This window comes from Delphinapterus leucas, chromosome X (assembly GCF_059928025.1).
Source record: "Delphinapterus leucas isolate spDelLeu-1000000601 "Yukka" chromosome X, BTC_Dleu_Yukka2, whole genome shotgun sequence".
NCBI lineage: Eukaryota > Metazoa > Chordata > Mammalia > Artiodactyla > Monodontidae > Delphinapterus > Delphinapterus leucas.
The window spans coordinates 126,665,321-126,684,478 of record NC_143150.1 but is presented as its reverse complement, the minus strand read 5'-3'; the positions used below and the strand labels follow the sequence as shown (position 1 = coordinate 126,684,478).

Here is a 19,158-nt window from a genome sequence, read left to right as displayed (position 1 = left end):
GATATAGCAATTGTAAATATTTATGCACCCAACATAGGAGCACCTCAATACATAAGGCAAATACTAACAGCCATAAAAGGGGAAATCGACAGCAACACATTCATAGTAGGGGACTTTAACACCCCACTTTCACCAATGGACAGATCACCAAAATGAAAATAAATAAGGAAACACAAGCTTTAAATGATACATTAAATAAGATGGACTTAATTGGTATTTATAGAACACTCCATCCAAAAACAACAGAACACACATTCTTCTCAAGTGCTCATGGAACATTCTCCAGGATAGATCATATCTTGCGTCACAAATCAAGCCTTGGTAAATTTAAGAAAATTGAAATTGTATCAAGTATCTTTTCCGACCACAACACCATGAGACTAGATACCAATAACAGGAAAAGATCTGTAAAAAATACAAACACATGGAGGCTAAACAATACACTACTTAATAACGAAGTGATCACTGAAGAAATCAAAGAGGAAATTTAAAAATACCTAGAAACAAATGACAATGGAGACACAGCGACCCAAAACCTATGTGATGCAGCAAAAGCAGTTCTGAGAGGGAAGTTTATAGCAATACAAGCCCACCTTAAGAAACAGGAAATAGCTCGAATAGACAGCCTAACCTTGCACCTAAAGCAATTAGAGAAAGAAGAACAAAAAACTCCCAAAGTTAGCAGAAGGAAAGAAATCATAAAAACCACATCAGAAATAAATGAAAAAGAAATGAAGGAAACAATAGCAAAGATCAATAAAACTAAAAGCTGGTTCTTTGAGAAGATAAACAAAATAGATAAACCATTAGCCAGACTCATCAAGAAAAAAAGGGAGAAGACTCAAATCAATAGAATTAGAAATGAAAAAGGAGAAGTAACAACTGACACTGCAGAAATACAAAAGATCATGAGAGATTACTACAAGCAACTCTATGCCAATAAAATGGACAACCGGGAAGAAATGGACAAATTCTTAGAAATGCACAACCTGCCAAGACTGAATCAGGAAGAAATAGAAAATATGAACAGACCAATCACAAGCACTGAAATTGAAACTGTGATTAAAAATCTTCCAACAAACAAAAGCCCAGGACCAGACGGCTTCACAGGCGAATTCTATCAAACATTTAGAGAAGAGCTAAGACCTATCCTTCTCAAACTCTTCCAAAATATAGCAGAGGGAAGACACTCCCAAATTCATTCTGTGAGGCCACCATCACCTTGATACCAAAACCAGACAAGGATGTCACAAAGAAAGAAAACTACAGGCCAATATCACTGATGAACATAGATGCAAAAATCCTCAACAAAATACTAGCAAACAGAATCCAAAAGCACATTAAAAGGATCATACACCATGACCAAGTGGGGTTTATTCCAGGAATGCAAGGATTCTTCAATATATGCAAATCAATCAATGTGATAAACCATATTAACAAATTGAAGGAGACAAACCATATGATCATCTCAGTAGATGCAGAGAAAGCTTTGGACAAAATTCAACACCATTTATGATAAAAACCCTGCAGAAAGTAGGCACAGAGGGAACTTTCCTCAACATAATAAAGGCCATATATGACAAACCACCAGCTAACATCATCCTCTACGGTAAAAAACGGAAAGCATTTCCACTAAGATCAGGAACAAGACAAGGTTGCCCACTCTCACCACTCTTATTCAATATAGTTTTGGAAGTTTTAGCCACAGCAATCAGAGAAGAAAAGGGAAAAAAAGGAATCCAAATCGGAAAAGAAGAAGTAAAGCTGTCACTGTTTGCAGATGACATGATACTATACACAGAGAATCCTAAAGATGCTACCAGAAAACTACTAGAGCTAATCAATGAATTTGGTAAAGTTGCAGGATACAAAATTAATGCACAGAAATCTCTTGCATTCCTATACACTAATGATGAAAAATCTGAAAGTGAAATCAAGAAAACACTCCCATTGCAACAAAAAGAATAAAATATCTATGAATAAACCTACCAAAGGAGACAAAAGACCTGTATGCAGAAAATTATAAGACACTGATGAAAGAAATTAAAGATGATACAAATAGATGGAGAGATATACCATGTTCTTGGATTGGAAGAATCAACATTGTGAAAATGACTCTACTACCCAAAGCAATCTACAGATTCAATGCAATCCCTATCAAACTACCACTGGCATTTTTCACAGAACTAGAACAAAAAATTTCACAATTTGTATGGAAACACCAAAGACCCCGAATAGCCAAAGCAATCTTGAGAACGAAAAAGGGAGCTGGAGGAATCAGACTCCCTGACTTCAGACTATACTACAAAGCTACAGTAATCAAGACAGTATGGTACTGGCACAAAAACAGAAGGAGAGATCAATGGAACAGGATAGAAAGCCCAGAGATAAACCCACGCACATATGGTCACCTTATCTTTGATAAAGGAGGCAGGAATGTACAGTGGAGAAAGGACAGCCTCTTCAATAAGTGGTGCTGGGAAAGCTGGACAGGTACATGTAAAAGTATGAGATTAGATCACTCCCTAACACCATACACACAAATAAGCTCAAAATGGATTAAAGACCTAAATGTAAGGCCAGACACTATCAAACTCTTAGAGGAAGACATAGGCAGAACACTCTATGCCATAAATCACAGCAAGATCCTTTTTGACCCACCTCCTACAGAAATGGAAATAAAAACAAAAATAAACAAATGGGACCTCATGAAACTTCAAAGCTTTTGCACAGCAAAGGAAACCATAAACAAGACCAAAAGACAACCCTCAGAATGGGAGAAAATATTTGCAAATGAAGCAACTGACAAAGGATTCATTTCCAAAATTTCCAAGCAGCTCATGCAGCTCAATAACAAAAAAACAAACAACCCAATCCAAAAATGGGCAGAAGACCTAAATAGACATTTCTCCAAAGAAGATATACAGATTACCCACAAACACATGAAAGAATGCTAACATCACTCATCATTAGACGTAAAATAGATAGCTAGTGGAAAGCAGCCGCATAGCACAGGGAGATCAGCTCGGTGCTTTGTGACCGCCTGGAGGGGTGGGATAGGGAGGGTGGGAGGGAGGGAGATGCAAGAGGGAAGAGATATGGGAACATATGTATATGTATAACTGATTCACTTGGTTATAAGGCAGAAACTAACAGACCATTGTAAAGCAATTATACCCCAATAAAGATGTTAAGAAAAAAAAAAAAGAAAGAAAAGAGACAAGGAAGGGCACTACATAATGATCAGGGGATCAATCCAAGAAGAAGATATAACAATTATAAATATATATGCACCCAACACAGGAGCACCTCGATACATAAGGCAACTGCTAACAGCTATAAAAAAGGAAATCGACAGTAACACAATAATAGTGGGGGTCTATAACACCTCACTTACACCAATGGACAGATCATCCAAAATGAAAATAAATAAGGAAACAGAAGCTTTAAATGACACAATAGACCAGATAGATTTAATTGATATTTATAGGATATCCCATCCAAAAATAGCAGATTACACTTTTTTCTCAAGTGCGCACAAACATTCTCCAGGACAGATCACATCTTGGGTCACAAATCAAGCCTCGGTAAATTTCAGATAATCGAAATCATATCAAGCATCTTTTCTGACCACAATGCTATGAGATTAGAAATGAATTACAGGGGAAAAAAATGTAAAAAACACAAACACATGGAGGTTAAACAATACATTACTAAATAACCAAGAGATCACTTAAGAACTCAAAGAGGAAAACAAGAAATACCTGGAGACAAATGACAATGAAAACATGACAATCCAAAACCTATGGGAGGCAGCAAAAGCAGTTTTAAGAGGGAAGCTTGTAGTGATACAATCCTACCTCAAGAAACAAGAAAAATCTCAAATAAACAATGTAACGTTACACCTAAAGGAACTAGAGAAAGAAGAACAAACGAAACCCAAAGTTAGCAGAAGGGGAGAAATCATAAAGATCAGAGCAGAAATAAACAAAATAGAAACAAAGAAAAGAATAGCAAAGATCAATAAAACTAAAAGCTGGTTTTTTGAGAAGATAAACAAAGTTGATAAACCATTAGCCAGATTTATCAAGAAAAAGAGGGAGAGGACTCAAATCAATAAAATTAGAAATGAAAAAGGAGAAGTTACAACAGACACCACAGAAATACAAAGCATCCTAAGAGACTACTACAAGCAACTCTATGCCAATAAAATGGACAACCTGGAAGAAATGGACAAATTCTTAGAAAGGTATAACCTTCCAAGACTGAACCAGGAAGAAATAGAAAATATGAACAGACCAATCACAAGCACTGAAATGGAAACTGTGATTAAAAATCTTCCAACAAACAAAAGTCCAGGACCAGATGGCTTCACAGGTGAATTCTATCAAACATTTAGAGAAGAGCTAACACCCATCTTTCTCAAACTCTTCCAAAAAATTGCAGAGGAAGGAACACTCCCATACTCATTCTATGAGGACACCATCACACTGATAACAAAACCAGACAAAGATACTACAAAAAAAGAAAATTACAGACCAATCTCACTGATGAATATAGATGCAAAAATCCTCAACAAAATACTAGCAAACAGAATCCAACAACATGTTAAAAGGATCATACACGATGACCAAGTGGAATTTATCCCAGGAATGAAAGGATACTTCAATATACGCAAATCAATCAATGTGATACACCATATTAACAAATTGAAGAAGAAAAACCATATGATCATCTCAATAGATGCAGAAAAAGCTTTGGACAAAATTCAACACCGATTTATGATAAAAACTCTCCAGAAAGTGGACACAGCGGGAACCTACCTCAACATAATAAAGGCCAAATATGACAAACCCACAGCAAACATCATTCTCAATGGTGAAAAACTGAAAGCATTTCCTCTAAGATCAGGAACGAGACAAGGATGTCCACTCTCACCACTATTATTCAACATAGTTTTGGAAGTCCTAGCCACGGCAATCAGTGAAGAAAAACAAATGAAAGGAATACAAATTGGAAAAGAAGAAGTAAAACTGGCACTGTTTGCAAATGAAATGATACTATACATAGAGAATCCTAAAGAAGCCACCAGAAAACTACTAGAGCTAATCAATGAATTTGGTAAAGTTGCAGGATACAAAATCAATGCACAGAAATCTCTTGCATTCCTATACACTAGTGATGAAATATCTGAAAGAGAAATTAAGGAAACACTCCCATATACCACTGCAACAAAAAGAATAAAGTACCCAGGAATGAACCTACCTTGGGAGACAAAAGACCTGTATGCAGAAAACTACAAGACACTGATGAAAGAAATTAAAGATGATACCAACAGATGGAGAGATATACCATGTTCTTGGATTGGAAGAATCAATACTGTGAAAATGACTACACTACCCAAAGCAATCTACAGATTCAGTGCAATCCCTATCAAATTACCAATGGTACTTTTTACGGAGCTAGAACAAAAAATCTTAAAATTTGTATGGAGACACAAAAGACCCCGAATAGCCACAGCAGCCTAGAGGGAAAAAAACGGAGCTGGAGGAATCAGAATCCCTGCCTTCAGACTATACTCTAAAGCTACAGTAATCAAGACAATATGGTACTGGCACAAAAACAGAAACATAGATCAATGGAACGAGTTAGAAAGCCCAGAGATAAACCCACGCACCTATGGTCAACTAATCTATGACAAAGGAGGCAAGGATATAAAACGGAGAAAAGACAGTCTTCAATAAGTGATTCTGGGAAAACTGGGCAGCTACATGTAAAAGAATGAAATTAGAATACTCCCTAACACCATACACAAAAATAAACTCAAAATGGATTACAGACCTAAATGTAAGACTGGACACTATCAAACTCTTAGAGGAAAACATAGGAAGAACACTCTATGACATAAATCACAGCAAGATTTTTTTTTTTTTTTTTTTTTGTACGCGGGCCTCTCACTGTTGTGGCCTCTCCCGTTGCAGAGCACAGGCTCCGGACGCACAAGCTCAGCGGCCATGGCTCACGGGCCTAGCTGCTCCGCGGCATGTGGGATCTTCCTGGACCGGGGCACAAACCCATGTCCCCTGCATTGGCAGGCGGACGCCCAACCACTGTGCCACCAGGGAAGCCCAGCAAGATCTTTTTTGATCCACCTCCTAGAGTAATGGAAATAAAAACAAAAATAAAGAAATGCGACCTAAGGAAACTTCAGAGCTTTTGTACAGCAAAGGAAACCATAAACAAGACGAAAAGACAACCCTAAGAATGGGAGAAAATATTTGCAAACGAATCAACGGACAAAGGATTAATCTCCAAAATATATAAACAGCTCATACAGCTCAATATTAAAAAAACAAACAACCCAATTCAAAAATGGGCGGAAGACCTAAATAGACATTTCTCCAAAGAAGACATACAGATGGCCAAGAAGCACATGAAAAGCTGCTCAACATCACTAATTATTAGAGAAATGCAAACGAGGTATCACCTCACACCAGTTAGACTGGGCATCATCAGAAAATCTACAAACAACAAATGCTGGAGAGGGTGTGGAGAAAAGGGAACCCTCTTGCACTGTTGGTGGGAATGTAAATTGATACAGCCAGTATGGAGAACAGTATGGAGGTTCCTTAAAAAACTAAAAATAGAATTACCATATGATCCAGCAATCCCACTACTGGGCATATACCCTGAGAAAACCATAATTCAAAAAGACACACGCACCCCAATGTTCGTCACAGCACTATTTACGATAGCCAGGTCATGGAAGCAACCTAAATGCCCATCGACAGACAAATGGATAAAGAAGATGTGGTTCATATATACGATGGAATATTACTCAGCCGTAAAAAGGAACGAAATTGGGTCATTTGTTGAGACGTGATGGATCTACAGACTGTCATACAGAGTGAAGTAAGCCCGAAAGAGAAAAACAAATATCGTACATTAACACATATATGTGGAACGTAGAAAAATGGTACAGATGAACCGGTTTGCAGGGAAGAAATTGAGACACAGATGTAGAGAAGAAACGTATGGACACCAAGGGGGGAAAGTGGCGGGGGTGTGGGGATGGTGGTGTGATGAATTGGGAGACTGGGATTGACATGGATACACTGATGTGTATAAAATGGATGACTAATAAGAACCTGCTGTATAAAATAAATAAATAAATAAATAAATAAGATAAGTAAGTACTAGGGAGGTAATATACAAACGAGTAATATAATTAACACTGTTGTATGTTATATATGAAAGGTGTTAAGAGAGTAAATCCTAAGAGTTCTCATTACAAGGAAAACATTTTTCCTTTTTTTTTTTTTTTTTTTTTACTTTAGATGATGGGTTGTTCACTAAAATTACTTTGGCAATAATTCCATGATGTATGTAAGTCAAATAATTACGCTGTGTAACTTAAACTTAAAACTTGTATGTGAATTATATCTCAATAAAACTAGAAGGAAAAAAATTAAGCGATAACAAATATTTTTTTTAAAAAGTGCTACTTTTGTTTTAGAAAACCTTAAACCCGAAAGGTAACAGATGATAAATTGGAAATGGATGAATCAAACGCATTTAGTACCCATGTTACCAAAAAGAAACAGGTTATAATTTGGCGGGGGGGGGGGGGCGGTGGTTGTAGGCTTAAGGAGGCATCTGATTCCATGTGTCCAAAGCGTGTAGTGAACCTCAGCACGACAATCCTGTCCCTTTGTGCAGGTAACTATGGCAACTACAGTCAGTGCCATTCAAATGTGGTCCTGGATGAAATCACTGAGCAGCAGAATGGTCTTCTGTGCAGGTAAAAGAAAAGCAGAATTATCACAAATGACTCAGCCGTGTTCTTCATTCCTCATTTTAGGGACCTCCTCCCGTTGTCAAAAGTTAGTTTTCCTTTCACCTTGTACACATCACTGTGTGCCTCTCATCTTTCTGAAAAAGTATTGAACAAAATTCCTCAGTAATCTCCAGCCACAGGTTCTAACTATTCCAGTTATGTTTTATTTTTACCTTCACCTCCGGCAGAAGAATATGAGAGTCCACTGCCAATGGCATTTCTAAGGTTTCATACATGTGCTTATCAGCAGCATAAAAACAGATTTCTCTGAGGCTTTCCCTCTATTGTATATCTGAGCATATGCTTTTGTAGCTATGCTTTTGTTACAATGCCTCAATGACCACGTAACTTTGGGTAAGTCCCAAAACTGCTTCAGTTTTTTCATGTACCTCTAGGGGTTAAGGTAAGAATTAAATACAACCAATCATTAAATAGGGTACAAACATGAACTCTACTATTCTTTTCTCTTTTACGTAAGTGTAGTTGATTTTAAATATTGTGTTAGTTTCAGGTATTCAGCAAAGTGATTCAGATCAACCGATCTATCTATCTATCTATCTATCTATCTATCTATCTATTCTTCTTCAGATTCTTTTCCCATATAGGTTATTACAGAATATTGAGTAGAGTTCCCTGTGCTATACAGTAGGTCCTTATTGTTTACATATTTTATATATAGTAGTGTGTATATGTTAATCTCAAATTCCTACTTTATCCCTCCCCCCTACTATTCTTGAATATAGGACATTGTGCTACCCACTGGAGATTCAAAGCTCAATAAGAGGCTCTTTTCCCTTGACAAGTTGAAAACCAAAACCCAAAAACCAAGTACCATGTATCATAATATTGTAATCAACAGTCTATTGGCTATTAAGCAATGATATGTATAGATACACACTAAACTGGCCATCAGAAAATTCACTTTTAGTCCTACCTCTACCCTTATCTAGCTGTGTAAGCTGGTAAAACCAGTTAACCTGTTTGGGACTCAGTTTATCCATCTGTAAAGTAAGGGTTGAATTAAATAATTTCCTAAGTCCTTTGATTCAAACCCATGCTCTAGCATTTCTCATTATATCTCTCATTTCTAATACTTATTAGAGGCGAGACTGTACCTGGAAGACACTTGTAGTTGACCGTCCTATAGCCATGGCCCCTTAATCTTGGCTAACAGCACCCTCCCCCAAGTTTTGTCAGGTCTGGGGCAGCAATATATTCAGGGAGGTGTGCTCTCCTCAACTCCACGTGATGATGTGGAACTGTCAAAGCCACAAAAAGGGGGGATGTGCGAAGAGTAACTCTACTTCCTGCCTTTGGATACGGGGGAGTGAGGAGGTGATGCCTGGAGCTAGGGCAACCATCTTCCAACCACTTGCTGATGTAAGGCTACCTAGTGAGGATGCAGAATGGAAAACTGAGACACATCAGGATTCTTTTTTTTTTTTTGCGGTACGCGGGCCTCTCACTGTTGTGGCCCCTCCCGTTGCGGAGCACAGGCTCCGGACGCACAGGCTCGGCGGCCATGGCTCACGGGCCCAGCCGCTCCACGGCATGTGGGATCCTCCCGGACCGGGGCACGAACCCGTGTCCCCTGCATCGGCAGGCGGACTCTCAACCACTGTGCCACCAGGGAAGCCCCATCAGGATTCTTGATGATACTGTCATGCCAAGAAATGAATCAGTCCTTGAACTGTGCTTTAATTTGTGTGTGAGAGACTTTTTAAAAAAAGAAGAAGAGGGCTTCCCTGGTTTAAAATATCTAAATCTTGTTAGATATTTTAATAAAATAAAAGTATTCAATGTCCATCTAGTGGCCAATACGAAGACTTGGTCTCATGCCTTGAAATTCAACAGTAATATGACACTGGGAGAGCCAGCAGGAGGATCACGTGCGATATTAACAGGAGTCAGGCCGCAGGCGGATTGCATCACTTTTTCCCACAACATAGAATTCAGTCACATGATCGAGACCTATTCATGTGGGAAACTGGGGAAAAATGGTCTTCCTGTGTGTCCAGGAAGAAAAACAAAATATAACACGATTTGGTGGCCATATAGCAATCTCTGCCATACCGGATTTCTCATGTATGATACAACAGTTAACAATAATTGGTGGATTCGTCCTATGCCCTTAACCATCTCAGTGACGATGATCTCGCTTACGATGATCTCCTTTCACTCATGTTTTCTATTTTCCATTTAAAAATGAAAGGCAAGTTAATAATTAAGAAAGCTAGCTCAAAATCTATATAAAGTTAAATATGGGGAAATGGCTTTAAAAATATCAGATAAAGTTTGCAAAATCCACGGACAAATTCTTCCCAGGGAAGCAAAGCAGCTACCCCTCTAAGTAGGTGCATATAAGTGGTATTATTTATACCTAAACATCCACTAGGAAGAATGCCCGTAAAGAAAATGATGTCCTTAGGCACATACATTTTTTTTTTCCTTTTCTCAAGCACAGCCTAGACAGCTTATCTTCTCCTGCAGCTTGTAACACACACTCTGCATTTCCACTCTGTCTGGCCTGGCTGGTTTTAAAGGAAGATGTGGGGTTGTGAGAAAATGCCAAAGGAGAAATCCACCTCTCCTTGTAGCTGAATCACATTTACCAGGAGATATAAGCAAGTAAATGTGTGCGCCTGCTAATGGCAACAGAGTTTTCGTTTTATGAGTTGTATCACATTTATGGCAACTTCTACTTTTTGTAAGCAGGCACAAGAACAGAATTACAAGTTATATCCATCTAAATAAAAAAATGCCATGGAAATAATTTCTATATATGTTACCTAGAAGATAAAGAAGTCTCCAGCATTTCCCAAAGAACTCTAGCTGGCATTACAATTTTTTAATGCGAACCATGTAATGTGGAATACTATTAACATAGGAAATGATTTAAAATTTTTAGCTTAATGAAATGCAATGTACATTCTCATTCGAATTTGGTTTTGCATTTCACTTGAAACAGGGCGTAAATATGAATTTACTGATTTCGATATAGCTTGGCTTTGAAAATAGTAATTTTTGAACACTTAATCCTAAAGGGTCCACCTCACTGGAAGACTGAAAAGAAATGGTCCTCTTCAGTAATAGTATGCACTTCATAACTTTTAAAAATGTATAGTAAAATAAACTGATATATATTAAAATAAATATATATTAAAAGAAAGAGAAAAATACAGAGACGGCATACATGTTTAAGATAAGATTATGAAAACAAAAGATGTCAAAGAAAGTTCACTGGAAACTAAACCCACGGCCACTAGGGAGTGAAACCTCTGTGTTGATAGGGATACTTTAGTGGAAAATTTTCAAAAGCACTACTTGCTCAAGTTATTTGCTCAAGTCACTTATCTCCAGCTTGATTTTTGCCTCAAGAGTTTCACATCTAAGTGAGTGTGTTCGAACACATCCAGGGACAGGAAACTCATTCCCTTCCTTGCAATCCCTTCTACAGTTGGGAAGCTCTATAAGTTAGAAGATATACTGTCAGGGTAAGTAAATCTAGCTGCTACAACAAAAGACCCCCAATTCTCCATGGCTGGACACAATAAGGATTTAGTTCATGCTCATATCACAGTCCAACATGGAGTTGCTGTCCCGATTCCTCTCACGCACCCAGGCTCCCAACCACCATCTTCTAGGGTCTCAGAATTTTCCCCTGGGTCTTCTGCACCTGGCTGGCTGGCAGGCTAGGACATATAGCGTATCAGGGTCCCAAGGCTGGAGATGAGCTCACAGATCTTTGAGGGCACTGGCTGTGTCTGTTAAGGAAAGCTATCCTTCCATTGAGCTAAAGTGCTTCTTGCAGGAGCTTCTCCCTATAGGACCCAGCTTAAACTTGAGTCGTGTTGACTAAGTTTAATTCTGCTTTTGTACAACAGCCCTACAGATATTCAAAGATAGTCGTCATGCTTCTTGGTTCACTTTTGTTTTGGGGCTACTCCTACAATTAGCCAACTTGTTCTCATATGGTCTGTTTTTATGTCCCCACGTGATCTTTTGTTTTTCTTAGCTCCAGTTGTTCTATAGCTTGAGTAAAAACTAAATGAAACTGCAGTGCTTGCTTCGGCAGCACATACACTGAAAACTGGAATGATACAGGGAAGATTAGCATGGCCCCTGTGCAAGGATGACACGCAGATTTGTGAAGTGTTCCATATTTTTTACGTGGCTGGACCTAGAGACTGTCATACAGAGCGAAGTACGTGAGAAAGGGAAAAAAAAATGTCGTATAATATTGCTTATATGTGGAATCTAGAAAAATGATACAAATATTTGCAAAGCAGAAATAGAGAAACAGATGTAGAGAACGGACGTATGGATACCAGGGGGAGAAGGGGGGAGTGGGATGGACTGGGAGATTGGTATTGACATATATACACTACTATGTATAAAATAGACAACTAATGAGAACCAACTGTAGAGCCCAGGGAACTCTGCTCAGTGCTCACCTGTGGTGACCGAAATGGGAAGGAAATCTAAAAAAGAGGGGATATATGTATACGTATAGCTGATTCACTTTGCTGTACAGCAGAAACTAACGCACCACTGTAAAGCAACTATACTCCAATAAAAATTAATAAAAAAAATACTGCAATAGTGGCTGCCAAGCTACATTTCTTCCTTTTTGCACTTAGTTTAATGGTAGGACTGATACTCTATTCATTTCACGTTGTTGGATTTGAATACTGTGACTAGCCTAATCCGCACACATTTGCTCCTATCTGTTCCATCTCTGGCCCTTTAAACATATGACATCCCTAAAAGCAACTGAGCGGTTTAGAGCCAGCCATGAACACAGCCAGATGCTCAGACCAAAATCTTTGTAGTTACCCACGGTTTGTTTCTTTCTCTCAAATCTGACATCCAGTTCATCGGGAAATTCTGTCAGTCTCAGCTAGAATCTGACGACCTCTCACCATATCCCACTGCTCTGGTCCAAGCCACCCCCATCTTTTGATTGCATTCCTGCTGTAGCCTCCTAAGGCGTGCCTGCTTCTACCGTGCATTCGGCCTGCACCCCCTCCCCAGCCTATTTAAAGCTGTCATTCTTTTGAACTCCTCTGCTCAAAACTCTTCAACGGCTCCCATTTGCACCCGAGTAAAAGCCAAAGTTCACGCAACACCTACAAGCCTCTAAAAGGTCATTGCCGGGCAATCCATGACACACACCTCATGCTCCCGTGTCAGGGCCTTTGCACTTGCTCTTCTCTCTGCCTGGGATTCTCTCCCCCAGGAGAACAGCATGATTTGCACTTCTTTCGGGTCTCTGCTCAACTGTTATCTTTTCCAAGACACTTCATATGACAAGACAACTTCCTCACTCCTCTCTCTTTCTGCAGCTTTGTCTTCATAGCATCTCTCACTACCTGACATATTAGACACTCGTTGGTTTATTGTCTGTCTCCCTCTATTAGAATATAAGCCGAATGAGGACAGGGACTTGTTACATTGACTTCTGTAGCCTCAGCATTCAGAATAGAGCTGGATATATGGCTGGTGCTCAGTAAGACTTGCTGAGGGAGGCATGAACCCTTTACTGCCCTCAGCTTCCGGCTCCGCCCCCGGCCTGCCAGGTCCCTTGGTTTTATGTGTTCTTTTCACAGTGAGGTTACCTCCTGTCCCTTGAATTTGTACTTCAAAGTATGAGTTGTTTCCCCAGCCTTAGATATTACCCTTCAAATGTATAAATTAATGAATAAAATGTAAGCTTAATTAAGGCACTAAGTAGTTTCAACTCTAAGTTAACTTAGGCAAGACCGATTCACTAATTCTCGTGTTTTATTTCTGCCTTCTGACTTAGAAATCAACTCCTGTGCAATAACCAAAATTCTCTCTAAAACATATTTTCAGCACTAGGCGTTGGTTTCTGTTTGTTTATAAATTTATTTATTTTTTATTTTGTTTTATTTATTTTTGGCTGCGTTGGGTCTTCGTTGCTGCGTGTGGGCTTTCTCTAGTTGCAGCGAGCCGGGGCTACTCTTCGTTGCGGTGCGTGGGTTTCTCATTGTGGTGGCTTCTCTTGTTGTAGAGCACGGGCTGTAGGCACGCAGGCTTCAGTAGCTGTGGATCGTGGGCTCTAGAGCTCAGGGTCAGTAGTTGTGGCACAGGGGCTTAGTTGCTCCGCGGCATGTGGGCTCCTCCCGGACCAGGGCTCGAACTCATGTCCCCTGCATTGGCAGGCGGATTCTTAACCACTGCACCGCCAAGGAAGCCCGGCACTAGGCATTGTTAATGCAAAAATCAGCACAGCACATTTCTCAGAAAATATTTGCTCTTAACAATGGAAGGCAAGGTCTATACCTGCCTTAATCTTTCTTTTATATCATCGACCAAAAAGGTAGAAATAGAAACCTACATTTCTTTAAAGAAAAAAAGGAAAACAGGGCTTCCCTAGTGGCGCAGCGGTTAAGAATCCGCCTGCCAATGCAGGGGACACGGGTTCGCGCCCTGGTCCGGGAGGATCCCACATGCCGTGGAGCAGCTAAGCCCATGCACCACAACTACTGAGCCCGCGTGCCACAACTACTGAAGCCCACGTGCCTAGAACCCGTGCTCCACAACAAGAGAAGCCACCGCAATGAGCAGCCCGCGCACCACAATGAAGGGTAGCCCCGGCTCGCCGCAACTAGAGAAAGCCCACGTGCAGCAGTGAAGACCCAACACAGCCCAAAATAAATAAATTTAGAAAAAAAAAGGGAAACATTGTTTTTCCAATGAAAAATACAAGAATTGAAACATGAAAAAGGAAATTATCAGAAAATTCCCCCCAATGTGAAAACATAACAAAATTTAATTATTTTGTAGATGGAGGTTAAAAAAGACAGTGATACAGTTTTAAGGCCTTTTGCCAAAAGCTACTGTCATTCCTAGCCATACCTTTTAAGGTTTTCCTCCATGGGAATGCAAAAGAAAGTTATCAAAAAATGTCTGTTGTGTAAGTCGTCCCTGCCAAGCATCCTCCTTGAGTAACAGAAAATTCTACCACTATTTTAAGAGAACTGTTCTTTAGCTTCAATTAACCGCACTCCTTAGTGAAGCATTATGAAGATCTGTGTACCATTTCTACGGTCATTCAGACAATGAATATTTATGGAGAGCATGTTTTATATACAGAGTTTGAGAAGAGAAAAAGATTATTCTCGGGGAGGGTAAGGGGGAGTCCTGAGAGGGAGGGGATATAGGTACACATATAGCCGATTCACTTTGTTGTACAGCAGAAACTAACACAACAATGTAAAGCAATTATCATCTAATGAAGATGAAAAAAAAAAGGTTATTCTCAGCAGAGGTAGTTCTAGCAAAGGTGGAATTTCTGCCGGGTCAACTGAACCTTTAGTGCACGTAGATATAGACACTAATATAGTTATCGTTACATGTAGATATAAATATAGCAGCAACCAAAAGGAATTTGATCTTATTCTACCTAATAAATTTATTCATGTACTTCCTCTACCTTGAAAATATTACCTAAATAGGGAAAACACTTTTGTCATGAGAAGAATTTCCCCTTCCAATAGCATCAGCTACTTTTCCTTTCTTGGGTAAGTCAGTTATTTACTTAAGAACAATTTATGGGGCTCCTATACATGCCAGAGTGGGTAGGGCACTGGAGATATAAAAATGTATAAAATCCCCGAAACCCACAGTAGACATGGGGGTAGAGTCAAGGGCAACAATAGGACTATGTGCTACAGAAGACTCACTCTGATACATTCATTCATTCAACAAATCTTTACTAAGTGCCTTCTATGTGCCCGGCACTGTTCTAGACGCTTAGGATACATCAGTGAAATAAACTGACAAAATCTCTGTCTTTGATGTGCTGCCATAGCATGATAGAAAGATAAGGAACAAGAAACAAAATAAATTATACGGTATCTTAGAAAATAAGCCCTATTGGGAAACAGAATATGGTAAGGGGCAGTGGGAGTACTGTCGGCAAGATGTGGGGTTTGTAATTTACACAAGAAGTCAGAGAGGACCTCTTAGGAAGGTAATATATGATCCTCTCACCTTAAGTAATGTACATTTGTGGGGTGACACCAGTATGTAGTGGAAAACCTTGACTTTAGAGTCCAGTTGGCTTGGATCAAAATGTGTTCCATGTTATTTAACAATCCGAGCCTGAATTTCCTCCTTGACAAAATGGGAACAATAACATTTCCATCACAAGTTGTTGGGAAGATTGAAACAATATTTGCCAAACCTCTTTTTTAAAACATACACCTGAAGTATAGTAAGTACTCAATCACTTCAGACCCTGGACTTGCCCTACGGGCCATGAGACAGCCTGCTCTGTATGGCTTCCATCTGTGGAAAGAGCCACCCACCTTCATCCCCCAACACTCAGGCCAGGTCAGTCAGCTTTATTCTCAGAATTTTCTTAATTGGGCCTAAGAGAGAAGAACACTTTTCTCTCAGGTTATGATGTAGTGAGGATGTGAGCCCAAGAGCTGAAAGTGACCAGAGAGCCCCTGTCTTGTCAAGACAGCTGGCCCAAGAGACTGAAGTGGGTAGAGAACGAACAGAAAAGATAATAAGCAGAGGCTGTATTCTTTCACTGTTCTATTCCTAATTCCGTGGGTCCTCAGCTGCCCTTCTCTAGTAGATTGCAAAATTTGACCCCAAATTCCATCAAAAAGTAGAATCTATCCACTCCTTGAATCTGGGCATGGTCATACAGCTCTTGTAGGTCAACAGGACACCAGCGAACGTGAAGCAAGTAGAGGCTTAAAAAGTGTTTGTGCTTTGGGAGCTGCCCTCTCTTGCTGCCGGGTACCTTTCCATTAACCTATGCAATGGTCCAGGCCAGCCATCTAGAAGATGAGAGACATGGAGAGCATAGATCATATAGACCATGTACAAGCATCATAGCTGATGCTTCGTAGACCAACCAGTCCCCAGACGACCTGCCAGCTGACTACAGACGCATGAGTGACCCCAGGTGAGACCACCTGAAGAATCATCCAGCTGAGTCCAGGTAATTGCTGGCCCACAGAATCATGACCTAATGATTGTTGTCTTAAGCCACTAAGTTCACAGATAGCTTGTTACGCAGCACTGGATAGCTGATACACTCCTCTCGCACACACACCCAACACGAACAAACTTTCCATTCCTTTCCCTAAAATAAAAGATTTTTTCTTTTGCCATTTACAACCAAAAGACATCCTGACTAAAATGAAAGGGCTTCCTGTGTCCGTGTCAGTGCCTCGACGCTCTGTCCATTCATTTAGTTTATTCTGTGACTCGAACTATGCCCCTCAATCCCAAGCTTCTCCTCCCAACCCCCATGTTGCCATTACCCACTTATGCTCTGTCCTCACAAGTTGCCAAAGAACCATCTCCCCCCTTCTCTCCATGCCCAACAACCTGCAGGTTGGACCCCTTCCCATGGCCTTGGCCAAGGGTCTGTACCTGCCACTTCCTGTTGGCTCTTCCCAATGCCAACTGCTTGATGATGCGACTCTCCATCTGTTACTGACCATCGGACCTACTGCCACCACGCCTCACTTGTCTGTGTAGACCTCCTCCTGCGAAGAGGAGAGCTATCCACCGGCCAAATACTGACAGCCAGCTTCCTCCTTGGATGTTCTGTTCCATTAGGCCCAGATTCTCATGCTCTTATTCTTTTGGTTTTTGGTTTATCCTCTGTCTGAGATACAGCGGGGCCTGGGAAGTCAGGTGAATCTCCACGAGCTCTCATATCCAGATGGTAAATTGTAAACCACAGAAGTAGATGATGAGCTTTAAAAACAAGTCATAAGGAAATACTCTTTCTCTCTGCTGGAAGAATATTGACAAGGCTGTTGTTGCAGAGACCTGTGGAGTCTGTGGGCTGCCTTTGGGGTGCATAGACAGTGAAGATGGTTCTGAATAGTATGAGCTGGATAGGTCAACGCTCAACTCGTATTCCCTTAAGCCTTTCCATTTCTGTGCCTGGTGGCCTGACACCTGCCAGCCCCTACATCTCTTTGCTAGAGAGCCTCCTCTGGTGCTGGAACCGATTTTTGCTTGCTCTGGCAAGGTCAGAGGTACTGGAGAATTAAAGTAGTCTCCCACCTCTGGCCCTGTGCAGTCCTTACCTAGTCAATGACCAGAGTTGGTATATAAATACCCCAACTCCCTTGTCACTTGGCTGGGATACCTCTGAGGAGTCTGTTTGACACTGGCTCCCAGAGTTCCCCAGTAGGATTAAGCTTCAGATGCCCACGGTGATAACTTACTTGAAACACAGTCTTTATTGGTTTCCTTCCCTCCTTTGTCTTTCTCCTCCAAATAAATCACTTGCGCTTGAAATTTTGTTTCAAGATCTACATCCAGGAGAGCCCAAACAAAGACAGTAACCCACCTACTGAACGCCCTGAAGGACAGGAGTTGGATCTACGAAGCTGATGGCAACAGTTTAGGGGAAAAGAGCCTAACGATGTGATGATGAACAGAAGCAGCCACTGGGATGGTAAAGAGGCTAAGAGCTGCCACTGGGCCCCATGTGCCCTCTGTCCGAGAGTCTGGCTGATTTTCCTGATAGTGGAGTAACTGAAACAGGCCGAATATAAGGGCAAGTTTTCGTTATGACCTGCTTCATCTGTAACGTGGGCATCGGTCTCTTTGCCCAATATCCACAGGGCAATAAACTTGTGGAATTTAATTTCTTTGCATGTGGAGCTATTCAAGCATTACTCTGCAGATTTCTATGGGAGAATGATACTCTGATACGATTCTTTGTCTAAGAGCAAAGTACAACTTAAACAGATAACCAGGGGTGTTCCAATAACTATGTTCAAATATTTATGCAACATTGACTTTTTGAGCACAGAGTTAAATTCCTTAGTTCTTTTGCCAAATGCCTTCAGACTTCATTGACTTTTTTTGGAATTAGTACAAAAGCAGAGATTATATCCAAAACTTGTACAAGGATTCTGTGTGGTCCAGAAAATGATGAGTCTTTACTGGTACATATGAATTAAATATTGAACATGTTTACTTTTCATCTTTTGGGACAGAGTGAACAACCAAACTGACTGAGGAAAGACTGCTATGTAAATCTTGGACCTATTCTTCTAACAAAGAGCAGAAAAATGCTTAATAGTTCTGAATGATGAACCGTGTAAGAAAAAAAGTGATTTCGGCATCTGGGAGACAAGGCTGACCATCTGAAGAGGGCTCCCTTTGCTCGCAGCCAGTATTGTTGTCACTGCTTTGTCAAGAATTCTGAGATCCTTCGAGCGTGACAGGGAGGATAGGAAATCAAATCTCTCTACTTAACAGAGAACGTATTAGAACCGCTTCAAAATTAGCCTTGGCTCGGCTTA

The 19,158-nt window shown here is 40.3% G+C and overlaps 1 protein-coding gene and 1 non-coding gene across 4 annotated transcripts in view; one reads left to right on the top strand and one right to left on the bottom strand.

Moving 5' to 3' along the window:
* The window catches only part of MID1 (midline 1), a 643,355-nt gene that overhangs the window by 204,671 nt on the left and 419,526 nt on the right, over positions 1-19,158 (bottom strand). The gene's annotated exons all lie outside the window — the stretch shown is intronic.
* Positions 11,897-12,004, top strand: LOC115804222 (U6 spliceosomal RNA). The gene has a single exon (XR_004025090.1). It is a non-coding gene; the product is annotated as a U6 spliceosomal RNA (small nuclear RNA).